The sequence below is a fragment of the Thermobia domestica genome, chromosome 7 (assembly GCF_964235325.1).
Source record: "Thermobia domestica chromosome 7, izTheDome1.hap1.1, whole genome shotgun sequence".
In the NCBI taxonomy this organism is placed as follows: domain Eukaryota; kingdom Metazoa; phylum Arthropoda; class Insecta; order Zygentoma; family Lepismatidae; genus Thermobia; species Thermobia domestica.
Genome location: NC_137460.1, coordinates 241,543,450 through 241,563,022, shown reverse-complemented (window position 1 = coordinate 241,563,022; position 19,573 = coordinate 241,543,450). Strand labels below are relative to the sequence as shown.

General features: G+C 34.4%; 1 protein-coding gene across 3 annotated transcripts in view; it reads right to left on the bottom strand.

Annotated features, from left to right (window-relative positions):
- The window catches only part of LOC145690787 (uncharacterized), a 105,491-nt gene extending 96,215 nt beyond the window's left edge, over positions 1-9,276 (bottom strand). For 2 of the 3 annotated variants that reach the window (XM_081766055.1, XM_081766058.1), the window contains exons 1-2: positions 9,246-9,276; positions 86-239 (exon numbers count right to left, since the gene is read on the bottom strand). The gene's annotated coding sequence lies outside the window, so the exon portion shown is untranslated. Of the gene's footprint in view, positions 1-85; positions 240-8,430; positions 8,485-9,245 lie in introns of those variants that run through there. The other variant, XM_081766056.1, reaches the window with a different exon arrangement.
- Positions 9,277-19,573: the final 10,297 nt, after the last annotated feature.

Below are 19,573 nucleotides of genomic sequence, written 5' to 3'. Positions count from 1 at the left end.
CCACATTTTTATACAACCACACTTAATGCAGAACATTTAATGTTAGTAAACAATTTCTACACGCTTCTTTAAAAGATACGGGTACCTTCTTCAATCCGTCACTAGAGGGAAAGCGGCACACGCCGTCAGCAGCGTACTTTCTCCCAATAGCTTCTTGATTGAGAAATAGCTTCTGAGACTTAATTAAAGATCTTCAAAAATGAACAAATACATAAACTTGGAATCAATCGAAAGCAAGCCTGAGAAGAAAAAGAAACATGTATTTTTATATAATTAAAATCAATGCAAGACGTAACACACAATCGCTTAATTACAATTGCAAATTTTTATGATTTGGAAAACATTGATTAATACTAAAGGTTGATCCAAAAAATGTTTGTTTACAATGATCTGAAAATAAAATAAATTGAAAGAAAAACAAGAAAAATTATTACAAAATTACTATTCATGTTATGCTAGATGTTTCCGGAAAATTTCGCAGCAATCGAACCTCTTTGTAAGATAACAGGAATAAAAGTGAAAATAAAATTGCAAAGGAACACAGTCAAGCCAGATAATTACCGGTAGAAACACTACTTTTTACACTTAAAATCTAATCTAGTTTAACTAGCTAAGTTAAACTAAACTTAAACACTGTTAGGTTTACTATTCATACCCACTTAACACGCAAAATAAATACATTTGATATTTCACACCATAGACTCAGGCAAACCACTGCGGCATTTACAGTATTAGCACCAAGGTCATGGAATGCTCTACCAAATGTAGTAAAAGAAGCTAAAACATTTAATTCCTTCAAGAAAATGTTAAAAATGTATTTAGTCAGGCAACAAAATTTAAGTTCAGGTACCCATGATTTGTATTCTATCATTTCAAACACGTAAATGAAACCCGACTTGACTTGCTACACTTTTTTTATTATTAAATAATCATGCATTGTAGAAATATTTCATCACCCCCTCCCCCCCGCATTGTTAATGACAAGCATACCTTATTGCCTCTATGTTATAGATTGCTTTGTGTTCGTTTTCTTGTTTGTATTTGTATATTTTGTGTGTGTCCGTGTATTTTGTTAAAAGTACCACTGAATGTATTTATACAACTGCCATTTGTATAACTGAATGTATTTTCTTAACAAGGGTTAGATGGAAGAGCAACAATATGCTGAATCTCGCCCGCTTGAATAAAGTCTTTTTCAATTCAATTTAATAAAATGTACGTCAGAGTTACCGTTTCCATCTATTGCGCATCGAACATTGTTGTTGTGCAAAATTGCAAACCTCCGATTTACTATTATGCGCACCAAGTATTTCGAATAATTAAAAAAAGTGACTCAAATGTTTATAACTCTTCTAAATCCAAGTTTTATCAGGAAGTGTTAGTTTTTTTGTAACAGGTCCCCAACATATCTATTTTAAAACTATTATTTGATTTTTGGTAACTTTTTATTTATTTCACATCACGTAAATCATTACTTTTTCTATGCTGAGAAATAAAGGTAGTGTGTTTATTTCTAATATTTCTAATAGATTCCTAGATTCTGGTAAATATGTTCTTTTTACAGTTCCACGTAAACCACGTAAAACAGACTTGCGAGATACCAATGTTTAGTAATGACTGTTGAGAATACCTTTGTAACTTTTTAGATGTTCTTCACTTCCTTTCATTTGATAATGATACTTTTCGACATTATCTGATTATTTTTTTCTTTCAAATGAATAATACTAAAAAGAATTCGAGACATCTATCCACTTTTGTGTATAGGTTATTCCTTTCTTAGGTAGTGGGGAACCGTTGATCTCTCCCAAGTATTAATCGTAAAGGCAAATATGTACCTGGTCTTTTGTCCCTTTTCAAATATGAATCTTATTTTGTAATTTTTAATAAGTGGTTGAGAGAGATCGTGAAGATTTCTGAGAGTGAAACAACAGATTGTACACATAAAATGGATAGGAGTATTGACTGTTTACAATGTTAATAGTACTTAGTACTTTGAAAACATATTTTAGAAGATTTGGTATAAAATGCATATCAAACAAGGCAAGAAGGTAGATAAAAATCTGACTAAGTACATTTTTTAGGCTTATTTGTAAAATAGTGGTATTTGTGAAGTATTGTGTTTATGTAATAAATCTCATATTGGAAACACTAAAACGAACATTTCTACCAGAATCAACGTAAGTTTTAGGTATATTAGAAATAAATTTCTTACTTCGGGAGTGTCTCAGGATTTAAAAGGGAGTGATTTGTATAATGTAAAGTAAAAGAATATCAAACATTATTATTATTATTATTATTATTATTATTATTATTATTATTATTATTATTATTATTATTATTATTATTAATAGTGAAAGGTAAGTAATAAAAATGACTTAAAACCAACAACCTCCTATGATTAAATTTGGATTCCACTTACGTTCGTTAAATGCGTGTTAAATATTTTATCTTTTATTTGAACTAGTTCTCTTCAAACAATATGCTGGCACATTCATGAATTCTAACAATCATTTTATTTACATGCAATTTTGATTCCTGAAAATTCCTTATACTTGCTAACCTTCGGCACTCCCCCATAGCCTTGATCACGGCGGATAAAAACAGGAGGAATACAAAAGAAATTAAATCATTGGGGTAGAGTAGTGCGATGAACACCTTGTCGCAGTCACACGTCGAGTATTAACCAGCGAACTGTGAAATGGTGGATTCAATCTGTTTTAGATGTTTTGAAAGGCTTGAAACCAGGTGTTCGAATTTAGAATACCTGACATGCTCTTTTAAGTACTTGTACCTTTAAGTTCTCTTTTGTTATGCCTAACCCTCATTTTCATTAAGGTCAGTATAATAATTCCTAAATTGAGTGATAATCTTTATAACGTTTTTGAGAGGCTTCAATGCTTTGCGGAAACCGTACTGAGTAAAAATCTTAATTATTGGAGTTTTCAATCTGAGAAATATAGATAGTCTGTCCCAGTTTTTGTCAATGTTCTCAGTTTCAGGTCTGTCAAAACGTGTATTCCTTCTAAGATGATTATACCAACTGAATAGTGTGGAAACAGGACATCCACTCATGCTATGTACCCTTGTTACAACTTATTGAAACAAGGAAACAAATTTTTACGTGAACTACTCGTATGCATAACAAAAATGCTTATATTTAGAGCTATTAAATTAATAGATAAATATATTCTACTTAATTGTTACTACAGTACTAGAACAAACATAATCGGGATTTTCTCACTCTTTAGATATCAAACTATCCTTAACACCTTTTGGACGAGTGTCACGAATTCGTGACGTACTATTGAGTGCTTGTGAGAGTTGGGGTGTAGCGGTGGTCGTAGATGCCAATTGCAAGGAATTCCCAACGTACCCCTACGTACCTGAAATTGAGGGTGAGGATTTTGGCGGGAATAGAGCAACATGTTCCCGCGTTTTTGTTGGTTTCATCTTTTGTTTCTCTGGGAAACAGTGCTTATAATATTTAAAAATGTAGGACCCTTATGAATGGTCAAAGGGTACAGGAAAGCAACGATGCTCATTTTGGACCAAACGTTTTTCCAGATATTACAGTAAGATTGTTGGACGCTTTTCCTAAATACACTAGAAATACATAGTAATAAAGTACTTTTTAATTAGTAAAGGGTTAGTATTTTGTTTGTTTCAGTCGTACGCTAACTAAGCTTAATAAGCGAGTTAATTGCAGAAACAACTACAAGTAGCTAGAAAAACAATAGTCGTGATGTCTAACCACATAATACTGATATATTGCAATCAAGATTAATACAAAAGAATAGAAATCTTATGATATGCTCCTTTGAAGGCATCAATTTAAATCCTTGTATACCACATTCAGTAAATCTCTGACCGTAATCATATTCAGGCAAGTGATGCAATACATTTAAACTAGAAGCTAAATTATGCAAATATATGTAATTTAAATATTAATACTAATTTTATAATTAGTAATAATTTATACGTATGTTGATATTATGAATAGAATAAACTTTACACAATTCTTGGAACCTATTTTGATAGTTGTAAAAAAAAAAAAAAAAAAAAAAAAAAAAAAAAAAAAAAAAAAAAAAAACTGGTAACACTTTAATAATTATTCAACTGAAAAATATGAAAGTAAAAAAAATCCTAAGAATACGACTAATAACTAGTGAAGCTTGTGAAAAATAAACAAATTATAAGCAGAATAATATTTATATAATAAAAAATGATTGTCTCCATTTTTTAAAATATCCTTTTGATATAGGTCTCTTTTTTTATGGTAACAGTATTAGCTAATAAATGAAATCAGGGGAGAAAAATACGAAGAAGCAGAAGCATTACTCAACAATATCAACAATAGAAATAACCAGTTGAGAATGCTCCAAAAGGCATTGCCAGAACAAACTTAAAAAGAGTTAATTTTTCTTACTAACTTCTAAGACCTTATACTAATTGTTCTATGTACTTTATTATTATACTTATTAAACAATTCTTATAATATACTGCATTTATCCATTTATAATTTCCTTGAGTACTCAATTTTTCTACATGTTTTGTTTAAAGGCTCTGTCAAAACGTTCTACCATATGTTGTTTTGAGTTGAGTTGAATTTAGTTTAGCGTCCCTTTCAGCAGCGAGGCTATATGAGACGTGGACCTACTGATGAACGTGGAATCCAAACCACATAAGCTCCCGCCGGGAATCGAACCCGGATCTCATATGTTGTTTTATGAAGACTCATGCTCAAAATTGAAAAATTAGCAAAATATTATCTCTCTACGACTTACGTTTCCTGAGATGGATCCTTAAATCTCCCAGTTCGATAGTGGCCACCGGTTACTATTTGGTACCAAAATATTCACCACCCTCTTAGGTATTAATCAACCCAATATCATCTATCTATGACTTACGGTTCCCGAGATATAGCTCCTTAAATCTCCCAATATCGGAACTTTTTTGGCTAATATCTCGGGAACGGTAAGAGTGACGCGAAAAATTCCATCACTTTCTCAGATAGGTTTTGATGCTCTATCCAATGGAGGGCTCAAAATTGAAACATTCACAAATAACACACACACGTACACATAGACAGAGAATTTAGTAACGAGCTTTTAAAGTTCATTGAAAATCGAATTTTCAAATAACATACATTATCATGTTTACGTCAGCTTCTGGCTTTCACTCGTGATAGGCACAAAATATATTAATTTACGAGAGACTGTGAAGTAAAAAACTACTAAAATACTACTACTACTACTACTACTATTACTACTACTACTACTACTACTACTACTACTACTACTACTACTAATAATAATAATAATAATAAACTAGTCATGAAAGTATACGTCCAATATTATAAAATTACCTTAATTTTCACGATTATATATCATTAAAATAGTCTGGTAAATAGCTTTGAAGTAAAGGTTCTAAGTTTCATTACGTTATTTTTAAACGAATAGAATTAACAAACTGAATCAATATTTTTGATAACAAATACGAAATAAATAAACCTAAGTTACATTGTTTCTACTTTAGCTAAAACTGGAAGTAAGTTTGTATAATTATCTACATATTAGTGAATTTTTTATTTGTTTTCAATCCTAGATGAGTTCCTGTATGTCAGAAGAATATGATCCAAGTGAAGTGTAGCCATTCAGTTTTATTAATAAAAAAAAAAATCTATTGTAATAGTTACACCTTAACTAGATTTTTGTGATACCATTCCATGAAAAGAAATTTCTTGTTAATCAGCAAGAAATGTTACTCACTACATAGTAGGATGGATTTTAAAATAATAATAATAATAATAATAATAATAATAATAATAATAATAATAAAGAAATAACGGAAGTAAGTAACCTGCAAATACGATTCAATAAATTGAACGAAATATTAAATGAAGTTCTTAAGTTAACGTACTGTATACAGGATGTTTCAAAACAACAGTAACATTTGGTAAGTGATTCCTGACTCCAAGATAAGACAAAAAAGTATAGACCATCCTGGGTGCATAAATGTTTCCCTTCGGAATTATAGGCTGCCGGAAACATGAAAAAATTAACTTTAAAGGCCCATAGCTCCAAAACTATGGGAACTACTGTAGTTGGGTCAAGACTTCACTTAGGTACTAATATGTACCCTATCCAAATATCCAAGTCTCAGAATCCTGGGATACTTCCGCAACAATTTTTATAGAGGTAGTTGATGAGTACTTCAAATTACATGCCCGTAGCCGAACTCCCTCTATAAAAATTGCTTCGTGAGTACCTTAGGATTCTGAAACATGTATTTTTTGGATAGCACAGATATTAGTTCCTAAGTGAAGTCTTGACCCGACTACGGTAGGTCCCATTGTTTTCGAGCTATGGACCTTTAAAGTTCAATTTTTTAATGCTTTTGGTAGCCTATAACTCCGAAAGGAAGCGTTTGTGCACTCGGGTTGCTCTATACTTTTTGTCTTATGGTGGTGTCAGAAATCACTCTCTAACGTTGTCGGTGTTGTTTCGAAACACCCTGTATAACAAAGCTGCCTATCTATTGGAGTAAGGTGTAAGGAGTTTGAGCATAGTATCTATAGTTGCAAGATAACTGTGCAAATCATTATTCTGGTCCAAGAAAGGGATAACCACAGAATACACAATATCATTAACTTGATGTTTATATTACAGAAGATGAATTAAATTAAGTTTGCTCAGTGAAGTTATGTAATAAATAGGACTAACCTTAGATGACCTCAATTTCCTGCAAAGAACAAACAGAAGAAAGCTAACCGAAGGAATTAAGGGTAGATTGTAGACCCCACCCAATATAAATCTTAGTCATACAAGATTAGATAAACTCTCAATTTTGGCAACACATATTGATACAATTTAAATTATTATTATTAATATTGTAAGGTACCGCATGTCTTCACACCAGGCTGTAGCCATGTGTTTATTACACGTGTTTGCAGTAAATAAATACAGTGCAGACGACAGTACCGAAGAGGAGTCGCCCACCATCGCCAACAGTCGGCAAGACGGAGATCAACGAAGGTAGCCGACATTTTAGGATAAAAGACATCAGCACACATTAAGAATCATCAATCTCTTCAGGTTGATCAAACCACCAAAAGCCCTAAGGCGCCTGGCTATTGGGAACACTTTACCCTCTCACGACGCCCGGTCAATTGAGAGATAGCTTTCCTAAAAGCCCTACGATGCCTGGTCATTGGATTCCCTTTCTCTCTCACGACGCCCGGTCACCGAGAGACACCTAATCACATAAGTCATCCGCTCTCACGACGCTTGGTCAAAGAGAGTAACCTCACCTACAAAAGCCCCACGACGCTTGGTCATTGGGTTCCTTCCACTTTCTTACCTAATATATTAGAGGAAAGTTCTTATTGTAATATATTTCTGTATTCAATAGGATCTTTTATAATAAAAGGCCATAGGAAAGTCCTAACTCCCGTGTACCATGTTTTGCTCTACAATACTGCTCTACAATTTTACAATATTGACAATATAGGCTTTCTTAAAACCTTATTTTATAATTTGAAACTCGTATGAAGAGTAGAAAGAAATATGTGGTTAACGTATCCTATGTAATTAGTCAATAGTTTAGTTTTTTTTCTTTGTTGTTTATATTAAACATAAGCAAGTAAAAAACTTGAAAACCTTGGTGCAAGAAGGGAACAGCTCCACTTCTTAAAATTTTTCAGGAATCACTGGCAGCTGTATTGTTCTTCCCCCGATACGTAGGCTGTTACACCTCCTTTCCTTCTGGAATATTGGTTGGAGCTGTGCCGTTCTTGTACAGATTGAATGAGAATATTTTTCTTCATACATTTCAGTGTAAAACACAAAATCGAAAAAGAGGAAGAAGAAGAAGAAGAGCAGTCTCCTTGCACCGACGTCTTCAATTATGCCTGACATACTTTATATTTCTTTAAGTTATGATATTAGCCCTTTTAATTTAAATTTACGTTTCGATTTTACTATTGTTTGAACTTAATACCTACTGAAACAACTAGTTTCTAATGACTTTTTCATGGCGGCCTTCTCGCGAGAAATCATTATGTTAATAATAAAGAAAACATGATGTCCAGTACATAGCAGCATGAATTTTAAATTATATTTAGATATTAATAAATGAATATTAAATAGAAGTAACAATTAAGCAAGAACTACGTTCTAATAGGTCAAACTAAACAGAAAGCTCATATGTTAATTCGTTATATACTAAAAGACATGGTTTGCACAATGGCGTAGATAGCACAATGGCACAATGAATCTTTTTATATCCACGATATCTATGCAAATCCTATCCTCGAGCGCAAAAATAAACAACTACAAAATTCACAATAGCATTAATTTGATGTCTACAATATATATTGAACATCCAAATCGAAAATTTCTTCACTTAAATTGCTTAAAAGTTAAGACTGACCTTATGGTACGTCCGTCAATGTTCCATTACACAAAGAGAAGGGGGAGAGGTGGGGGCTACTGCAAAGACTTATGGGTACCACGTCAACTATCGCAGAGTCTTCTAGCAAATCCAGAAATTATCGATTTTGATAATAAGTATTAGCGTAACTTAAAATTTAGTTTTCTCGGTATAAATATTATTTTGAAGTTTTGATATTCGACTGATAGAAGTAAAATAAAATAAATATATAAATAAAGCACGCACGCCATGATTAAAAAAAACTGATTTAAAATAAATAACATTATTTAACATATCATACTAATTTCAGTTAGGATATTAGTCCGTGCTACTGCTTCATTTTATTTTATTATGCTATTCGATTTTATGTCAATTCTACACGATACATATTTAATCTATTGCACCAATTATTCCGTTATTACTTAATGGCGGCCATTTTATGAAAAAATATGTTTTAAAAAAAGCCATATTGTTTATCTACGAAGAAATTCTGTGCAAAGTGTATTTTAAATTAAATTGACATTAAACGGAAGTATAAACTAGTAAATAACTGCAAATAGGAACGTACAGCTCAAACAAAACACGAATTACAATTCATATGTGAATTCATTGAACACTAACAAACATGGCCTGCTCCACGCCATTAGCACACTCAGCATACATTTTTGAAATGCAAAATGTGTGATTAATTATTAACTCAGACGACAAATACATAAACGAGAATATATAAAATGCCATTATTTTGATTATTACTTTATATAAAGTACAAATCAGTAAGTTTGCTCATTGAAACTTTTATAAAAATCAGAGCCCACCTTGTATGATGTCTTTCCGTCTCCTGCTACAGCAAAGAGGAGGAGGATAACGCAAAGACTTATGGGTATACTATGGTGTCCTACTGATAAATGACACTTTGTACTTACAAATGACACTTTGTACTATCACACCAGAACCAACAAATCCCCAACTCTAATAATATAACTATTTTTAGGTTAAAAATGTTACTTTCAAGTCCTAAAATCTGGTAAAAAGAAAAAAAAATGTACTATTACACTATACAACATTAAGAAAAATATTTTGTATGAATGAAAACTTACTTCTTTACATTACGAAGCATTTCATTTATATATTCTATATAAGTAATCTACAAAAATGTATAACTGATCTTTTTAATACGTGCAGATTCGTACACACGTCCTCCGGTTGCCCAGTCCATAATATTCAACTTGTTTACCCTCCAACTTCCTGTTGACTTAGAAAAACTCACTCCCACGAATCCTTTCAGTTATACCGCTAATTTGTTGTTGAATTTTATTTACACTCTGCCATGTATTTTCACGTAGGAGTACCGTGACCTTGTTCGGCAAAATAGAGTGATCAATTTTTAATCACGTACAATATTAAGTTTGAAGTCACGTTATTATTACGGTATATTTGAATTTTCTCATAAAGCTTTAATTCTTACATCATCATAATAATTACAGAATAACGTCCTTTGATGTAAACAATATATCTCGTACGAAATGAAATGAAAATTAAATCTTTAAGTTTTACATACCACAGTTATAGCAGCTAGGCTAAAGGAGGGTAATGATGAGAAATGAATGAAATGAAGGAAGTGGGAGAAAACCCACGCACACGGTGTTTCTCCACCACAAAGTTCACTTGGCGCGAGCTGGGTATGTCTGGTACGAATATAGGTTGTTTTATATTATAAGGTACCACTAAACAACAGAATAGCGGATTTGAGAAAAACATGTTTTTTAATAAATTGTATACTACTGTACTAATACAAAAAGTGAATGTTTCATGTCGCTGCACAATCTTGACTGCATCACCCCCCCCCCCCCGCTCTTGGCAAAATGTGAAATGACTGTACTCAACAACACATCGAAAAATACTATTTAAAATAAGTAAAAGAGAAAAGAAGTCTATATGAATTCAGATTTGTTTTCTCTTGGAGATACTAGTGGCAAAGCGTTCACCTCTGGTGTATGAGGTCCCTGCTTTAATCCCAGTTCGCGCCAAGTGGACATTGTGGTGGACAAACACCATGTGCGTGGGTTTTCTCAGGGTTCTCCCGTTTTCTCCCACTTTCTTTATTCCACCATTTCATTTATTTCTCATAATCACCGCCTCTTTTACCCTCTTTTAGCTGGCATAATCGTGGGACGTAAACCTGGAAGATTTCATTTCATTTCTTGGAGATACTGTTATATAATAATAATAATAATAATAATAATAATAATAATTTATTTATTTATTTATTTATTTATTTACTTATTGATGAAAGTGACACCACAGACAAAGCCTTGAATTGGCCACTGGCCATAAAAAAAAAAAAAAAAATCATGAAAGGTATATTACACAAAATTTAAAAACACGACAGAAGCAACATTAAGTAATAATTTATAAAACACAAAATTTATGTACATTTCAACAATACAATACATTGTAATTGCATATAATTATTCAAAACAGAACAAAAAAATATACAGTACTTTGATATACTACTTTAAATTACAAAACAAATTTATAGTTATACATTTTATTCTTTACTGACTATTGAGGAAAACAACATACAACTAAAGCCTTCAATTGATCACATAAAAATACGAAAAAGATACACGAGTAAAAAAAAGTAATGAAGAGTATATTCCACAAAAATTAAAATCATGAAAAAAAAAATCAGTAAAACACTAAACTTACGTAAAAGTTGACAACACAACATTCTATGAATGCATAGATAAAATTGCCATAGATAAAAAGATGACTTATTCTTTAGTAATAGTCTTTGAGATATGATAATAATGTTGAAATATGTTTATTGAGAACACTAGAGCCATAAGTGGCCCAAAGAAAAAAAGAAAGAAAAAAAAAACCGAGGAAAAGGCATTTACAATCGTAGGGCACATGCAAATAGAATACAACAACATGCTAAAGTATTGTTCACTATTCTATAAAGAACTAGTATCGTCAACATAACGTATAATATTTGAGTCTAATGTAAAATGTTACAATAATAATAATAATAATAATAATATGATGTTAATTCTTTTTAGAATAGTAAACAATATTAAAGATTGTTACAAGATAGGCAGAACTACTGTATAGTATAAAGATAATAGTATGAGCACCAATTGTTTAAAAACTGAGTGTATGAATGATTTACAGTAACAAGTTCCAATATTATGTCAATCAACAAGAAAGACAAGGTAATATTTTGCAAAAAGTTAATATAACAAGGCAAGCGAATCTCATAATGTACTCCGCGATGTCCTTGGGCTTCCCGAAGTCTATGATGGAGCTCCGTGACACTTTCTCTGAAGAATCTTAATTATACCGTTAAATTAGACATGAAAAAAAAGAAAGAAAAAAAGATAAGAAAAAGAAAAAAGATAAGAAAAAAAATTCCTAGATTTCTTCAACTTGATTATGAAGTTATTTGCACAATTTATGTATTTTCTCCAAAGATGGCCTGCCATTCATATCAAAATTTACGAATATGAAAAAAAGTACAAATTACAACAATTCATATTAACTTTTCTAATTTGCATTCCAGCGATTATGATCTTTGAAAAACAGAAAACATATACTAAAGATCGCTACAGAAAATAGCAGAGAGCACAAGATAGTAACCATTTTCAACCAGAAATATGAACCTTTGAATCAACAGAAACATTTTCAAACTTTTTTTTTTTTTTGCTTTTTTCGGTTCAGAAGGAAAAGTAGATGCAGTATAGCAGACATGACCTAAACAGGAAAGAGAGGTGTTTAGATAAATGTCGCCTAATGACTGTAGCTTCTTGATATCTCTTTGTTTCAAGAGAAATGCCTCTCAGTTTGTGTGTTTCTGTGTTTACTAAGACTTGAGAGATGGGAGGGTAAGCGTGTTCAGAAATTGAGAAATCTTGCTTCCGAGAAAGGAGAGTTTGGGAACATCCAAGAGTGCAGTAAGGTGTTTGTTCTCATTGTGTTGCTTTGAGTGCCATTGTGCGTTTGTTTCCGTATCTGAATATTGGTTCTCTCAAGCAAACACATAATTAACAAGGAAACGAATCAAAACTTTCCATACAGCAGAGGGGTAAAAATAGGGTACTTTTTTTTTTTTTTTTTTTTTTAGTGTTTTCTAGATTCACCTTAATGTAAACAAAATATTCATATTGGCGATTTAACACATTTTAGGAGAGTAATTTTGTGTTTCATTGGCATTTCATCGCGTCTCTCTTGGTGGTGTAATTTCAAAACGGTAGTGGGACCACCGCGGATCGTCGCTGCGGGGTCGCGAATTTTTGGCGTGATGTCGCTAGTTGGCCATCGGTGGTCCACCGACATTTACGGCATGGGGTAGTGACTCCCGGTAGTTAAGTTACACTTCTGGTAGGAGATGACATGAAAAAATAATCGAAAAGGACCAATATTAGTGTTGAATCTATAGTTTTCGGGATCCCTAAATTGATTAGAGACAGTTCCGATCCCCCTTTAAATCCAATTTCATCCTCCAGTGTGTGTAAAATCTCCTAGAACACTTCAGGAAAAGTGTGAAGGGATGACATATTAAAATAAAAATACAAACTTTCCATATTAGTTTCGAATCCACAGTTTTCGGGCTTGCTGAGATTAATAGTGACATTTACGATGCCGTTTCAGTCCAAATTCAGTCTCCCTCAGCACCCCTGGAAGGATAATAGTGACATGTAATATTAATCGAGAACGACTGAGATTAGTGTCGAATCTATAGTTTTCGGGAATCTTAAGTGACAGTTCCGTTGCTTTCTAAGTCCAAATTCAGTTCTCAGTGGGAATAAGACTCCTAGTATCCCAGAAGGGCATGAGACGTAAAAAGTGTGTAAAAATAACAAAAATGAACTATATTAGTATCGAATTCATAGTTTTTGGTCTCGCTGAGATGAACATTCACAATCGCGTTAGCGTTAAAATCGGCAAAAGGGGTTGAAAAGGGGTGAAAAATAAAATGTCTCAAGTCTACGTTAGTTTCGAGTCTGTAGTTTTCAGGGGCACTAAGCTGATAAATGTCAATACTGATGACATATAAACAAGAACGTTCCGGCAAGAACGGGCATGCTAACTGGATTGGAAATTTACAGGACAATGCTGAAGGCGTTGTCCATCTCTCTCTCTCTCTCTTTCTCATATATATATATATATATATATATATATATATATATATATATATATATGTGTGTGTGTGTGTGTCTATATCTGTGTGTATTTATATTCTAACGTGACTCGGAAGCAATTTCAACCAATTTTGGTAGATATATGACCTTACAATTTGGAAAAATACAGTGGGAGTTGGAATGAGTGACATGTAAAAATAATCCAAAACGAACAATAGTAGTGAGTAGTGTGTAATCCATAGCTTTCGAGGTCACTGAAGTGAATAATGACGCTCCAATGCCGTTTGAGTTCGATTTCAGCATCATCTTCAGAGAGAGATAGAGAGGGGGGGGGGGAATGTGTGATAAAATATAGTGACTGATATTAGTGTCTAATTTAGTTTTCGGGGTCGGAAAAACAGCAGACAATTTGAAATGACTTTTAGAACATAGTTAATTACCAGCATCAAGCTTTTTTTTTTTTTTTTTTTTTTTTTTAAAAAGAAGGGATATTAATTTGAATACAGAGTGTATCCAGTGAGGGTATGATGTTTCAAAATTTATGCTAAAAGTTGTAGAGTACTTTGTATCTTTATCACACACTTTTATTGAGGAGATGCATATCCTAAGGGAGAAGGGGATTTAAATATTTTCTATAAACCAATTCTTCCGTGTAAAGAACGAGCATTTCAGTTAGTTATGTATCATAAAGAAAATAAATCATTTTACCCACCTTTGCGTAACTGTGCTTAATTTGATCCTAATATTTCACTCACTTTTGCTTCTGTGAGCTTTTTCGAAGAATTTCACCTTTTGACATAAATCGAGTTGAAATTCACCTATTTATTTAATTAACCTTCCTAGGCCCGCCAGGGATTTGAACGAAATCGAAGACTCTCACGTTGGGGGACCCTGGTGACTCCCAAATTATCACGAGTCACGATCGATACTCATTAGAAAGCTTATGAAATACAGATTCTAACGAGGTAACATATCTGCATTGCCTGTTTTATTCGTAGAAGAAGAAGAAACAAAAAAAATTCCTAAAATATGAAAATGGGGACTCTGGCAACGTTTGCAATTTCCCTACGCTGACAAAATGATGAAACACACCTGTGACAATAATTAAAAAGACGGTAGCCATTGCTGAAATACAAAGCGAGATTCAGAACGAAAATCCTGTAAAAACGCCCTATATATCATTTTCGAAAGGCTGTTGCAGACCTTTGCGTTGGCAGCGCTGGTAGCCCACCTAATTATCACAATCATGGCTAATACATCATTGGAAAGCTTGTGGGAAACAGATTCCAACAAGAATTATGTTTCTAGACCAACTCAGTGAAAAGATGTCTTATATGGAACTGTCCTGAAAATAAATGTAATGTAAGTCAAAAAACTGACTAAAAAAATTGGACAAATTTGTCCCTTGTTCCCCCACATAAGCAACAACTACATATACAAGGTATTACCATGTAGTGGACTACTTCATTGCTTCACATACCAATTCTTATGAGTGTACACCTAAGGGGGCAGAATGGCGATGAAAAAAAAAAAAAACAACAACAACCAAACTTACCCTCCCAATTCACTGCGGTGAACCCCACATACATAATATGCATATCAACGGAAAGCTTCATCCTTCAGGAACACGTTAATCCAAAAAATATCTTCCCAGCTTAATTAAGAGCTGAGCTATTGAGGTTTAAAGCCTTAACGTATCAGTTGCGTCAGTAGGCGTTTAAAGGTTAATTTCTTTCTCACAGATATTCCATTGGAAACAAGTTGTGAAAGTCTCTGCCAAAATTCTTAAGAACTTTAACAGCCACTTGTAGAAAAAACGCATTTTTAGACTGAGTAAGAACAATAACGATTCTTGATTAGTAAATAAATGCATTTTTATACTATAAGCGATTCTTGAAATTAAGAGTTTTTGTAGAGGTTTTGAGAAGTTGTTTCCAGTAAAATGTCTGTGAAGAAGAGATTAAATAAACAACGTAAGACTTTCTCCGAAAAAGCTTACAGAAGCAAAACAGCGAAATATTAGAATTAAAATAAATAAAACTACATAAAGGTACGTAAAATTACGTTTTCTATATTATAGAGAATCTTGTTAACTTGGCTACCTGTCTAACTTGGCTTCATTTATGAAAAACCTGTATTTTCCAATATTATATTATATTATATCTTTCAGTTTTACGTCCCACGGTTGTGCTGTACAGGCTAAAGAAGACGGTGATGATGAGAAATGAATGAATTAATTGCTGGAATGAAGAAAGTAGGACGAAAATGGGAGAACTCTGAGAAAACCCACGAACACGGTGTTTGTCTTCCAGAAAGTTCACTTGGCGTAAGCGGGAATCGAACCAGAAACCACACGTACCTGGTGAACGCTCCTTTCCTATATTTGTATAAAATATTACAGAAATTACTGTTTAATGTGGAACCCAACCTACTGCTCGAGTTAATACCCGCGACAATAATTTCCTACCAGTAAGCAAACATGAACCTACGGCCGCAGAAAATTCGCGCGTTAGCTACTCAGCAATTAGTGTTCACATGGGCCTATTGTTTGATGTAAAATCTAAACATATTAATATTGTAATGTCCCACGTGGTGTTATGTATAAACAACTCTTCACGTTAATGTTTACAACCACTACCACATGGTTTAACAAGAGGTTTCTACACACCAGATGGAACCACTATCACCTGCAGGCGACGAACTTCTGACTCCTCCCGCGGAGCACACGATGACCTCGGAGCAGCAGCGCCACCGCTACCCGAGGACCCCAATAAATTTGGTGTACGACAGCAACTAGGTACCAGTTTTTTGGTGTCCCTCCTACTGTTTGCCACGCAACATTAGGAATAACCCAAGACCTCTAGTCTGCTTTGGGACTACGCCTAACCTTTCTCCTGGCTTAGCCTGCTTCGGGACTCTCTAGAGATCCTGTCTGCGAGGTCTCGGTCAAAGACTACCAATATCTAACCCTGCAAACTTAGAGAAATTATCTATATAGTATTTTGTAAAATACTGTTTATAGTGGAATTTTTATAATAAAAACCGGTAGTGGGAGTCGATTCCGGACGCTCTTTTTATTAACGCTCTACCTGCAACCTATATGGGAAAAAGTTTTACAATATATTCTTACAAAGAATAAAAGCATAATTTCCATGCATACAGTGTGTGATTGAAAAGTACCGGAACTTTTCCCCCCTTGCGGCTCCCTGGCGTTCGAAAAATGTGAGGGGTGGGGGGAAATGTGCGCGGGACCTTCCTCTTTCAAGCGGAACTTGGCCCAGTGCGCTGCGAGCAGCGGTTGAGAAAGCATCGCTGTCCGCGCGAACGTCGTTTTGGTCGCCGGTCACGTTTTTAGAGCGCCGAAAATGGAGTCAAAGATTGACCAACGCTACGCCATTAAGTTCACCGAGGGGTCGTACTCGTAGCACCATGTTTCATCACCACTGATCACCCTGTCTAATAACTCTTCGTCGGCTTCCACACAATCCAGCACTTCACGACTCATTTTCACTCGCAGTTCTTTTTGCTCCTCGGTCAACACCTTGGGGACCAGTTTGGCGCACACCTTCCGCATATTCAATTCTTCAGTCACAATTTTTTTGCACTGCATAGTATGTCAAATTAAGTTCTTCGCTGATTTCCCGGAGGATTGTACGACGGTCCAGGTTCAGGTATTCGCGAACTCGGTCGACGTTTTCATCGGTTTTCGACGTCGACGGCCTCCCAGAGCGTGGTTCGTCATCGGCGTCCTCCCGGCCTTCCCTGAAGGCCTTGTGCCACTCAAAGATCCGAGTACGGGACATCACATCTTCCCCAAAGGCTTTCTTGAGCAGGTCCTGGGTCTCGGTGAACGTCTTTTTTAGTTTGACACAAAACTTGATGGCGTAGCGTTGGTCAATCTTTGACTCCATTTTCGGCGCTCAAAAAACGTGACCGACGACAAAAACGACGTTCGCGAGGACAGCGATGCTTTCTCAACCGCTGCTCGCAGCGCACTGGGCCAAGTTCCGCTTGAGAGAGGAAGGTCGAGCGCACATTTCCCCCCACCCCTCACATTTTTCGAACGCCAGGGAACCGCACGGCGGGAAAAGTTCCGGTACTTTTCAATCACACCTTGTAGGCGATTAAACTGACCGTCCAACTAATTAACCATTGAAGTTCCTTTGCAAGATATTGTTTTTGCGTCCCTATTAAATAGGTTCTTTCAATTCTCTTTGGAATTTTATTATTAAGCGTATATATATATTCTATCTGAATATACCCATTCTTCGCATGGGAGCTGTGTTTGCAAGTCAACGCTAATGGAAGTGTCACCATTCATTTCAGCGGCCGCGAAAACTAAGAATTCGACACTTATATCGGGCATTTTCTACTACTTTTACATGTCCCGGTAAATGCCCCCCTGAGACTCCCTGGTTCGAATTTTGACAAAAACATTTCGCCTTGATCTGGGACCTGGACCAAGGTATTCGTGAACAAAATTTAGTAACTCTCGACAATTTGTCTGGTCCCCAGGCCTGTGCTGGTAAACGTCCCCCTGGTTCGAAATTAAAAAAAAAAAAAAAAGAAAACACTTCGTCTTGATCTAGGGCCTGGACCAAGGTACCCGGGACCAAATTTTGCTAACTCTCGGTCCACTCGTCTGATCCCCAGGCCGCACAAGATAGACAGACAAACACACAAACTCTTTATTTTATATATATATATATATATATATATATATATATATATATATATATATATATATATATATATATATATATATATCTTATATATAAAAGAGAACGTACAAAATCCTTTGTTCCCTCATCACGCTAATACGGCTGAACCAATTTCTTTTATTTTTGGGGGGTTATTAGGATTTGGACCCTAGATGGTTTTTATCATATCACTTTAATTTTTAATTACCAGTGTCTTGAGATAATTGACCATTCAAGTGTCCATAACGTACAAATCCTTTGTTAGATCATCATAGGTAAAAATAAACGTATTTATATGCAACCCGCATGACCGTGTCACTCGGCGGGTTAACATAAATGACAGGCGCTATAATGTTAACATTTACTGCAATCACTTGAAAGCGAAAAAGTAAAAATTATCTAAGTAACAAAGTTTATTGCGTTCCGGGGTGACCGCAGCGAAGCGGGGCGGGTTAACATAAATGACAGGCGATATAATGTTAACATTTAATGCAATCTTCTATGGTTTTTATCATATCACTTGAAAGCGAAAAAGTAAAAATTATCTAAGTAACAACGTTTATTGCGTTCCGGGGTGACCGCAGCGAAGCGGGGTGAACGCTGCTAGTATATATATATATATATATATATATATATATATATATATATATATACGGTATATAAATATACTTATATTAACTCTTGAACCACAAGACCGATCTCGATCAAATTTGCCACATAAATGAGGTTCGAGCCTGGGACAGTTTTTATCATTTCACTGTGATTTCGCAAATTAGGAGAGGGGATATATATATATATATATATATATATATATATATATATATATATATATATATATATATATATATATATATATATATATATATATATATATATATATATGCATACATAAAAATAATTCTTGAACGATTAGATCAATCTCGATCAAATTTTCAACATATCATTTCACTTTGACGGTGCAACGTTGAGGAAGGGGAGATATTTAAAAATGATCGAAAATGACCGATATTAGTGTCGAATCCGTAGTTTTCGGGGTCGCTAAAATAAACAGTGACATCTCCGACACCGTAAATCCAAATTCAGCTCCGCAACTTAGAGGAGGGGATGGGGAGGGTATGTATATATATATACACTATGTGATCAAAAGTATCCGGATACCTAGCTCAAAATGACTTACAAGTTCATGGCGCCCTCCATCGGTACTGCTGGAATTCAATATGGTGTTAACCCACCCTTAGCCTTGATGACAGCTTCCACTCTCGCAGGCTTACTTTCAATCAGGTGCTGGAAGGTTTCTTGCTG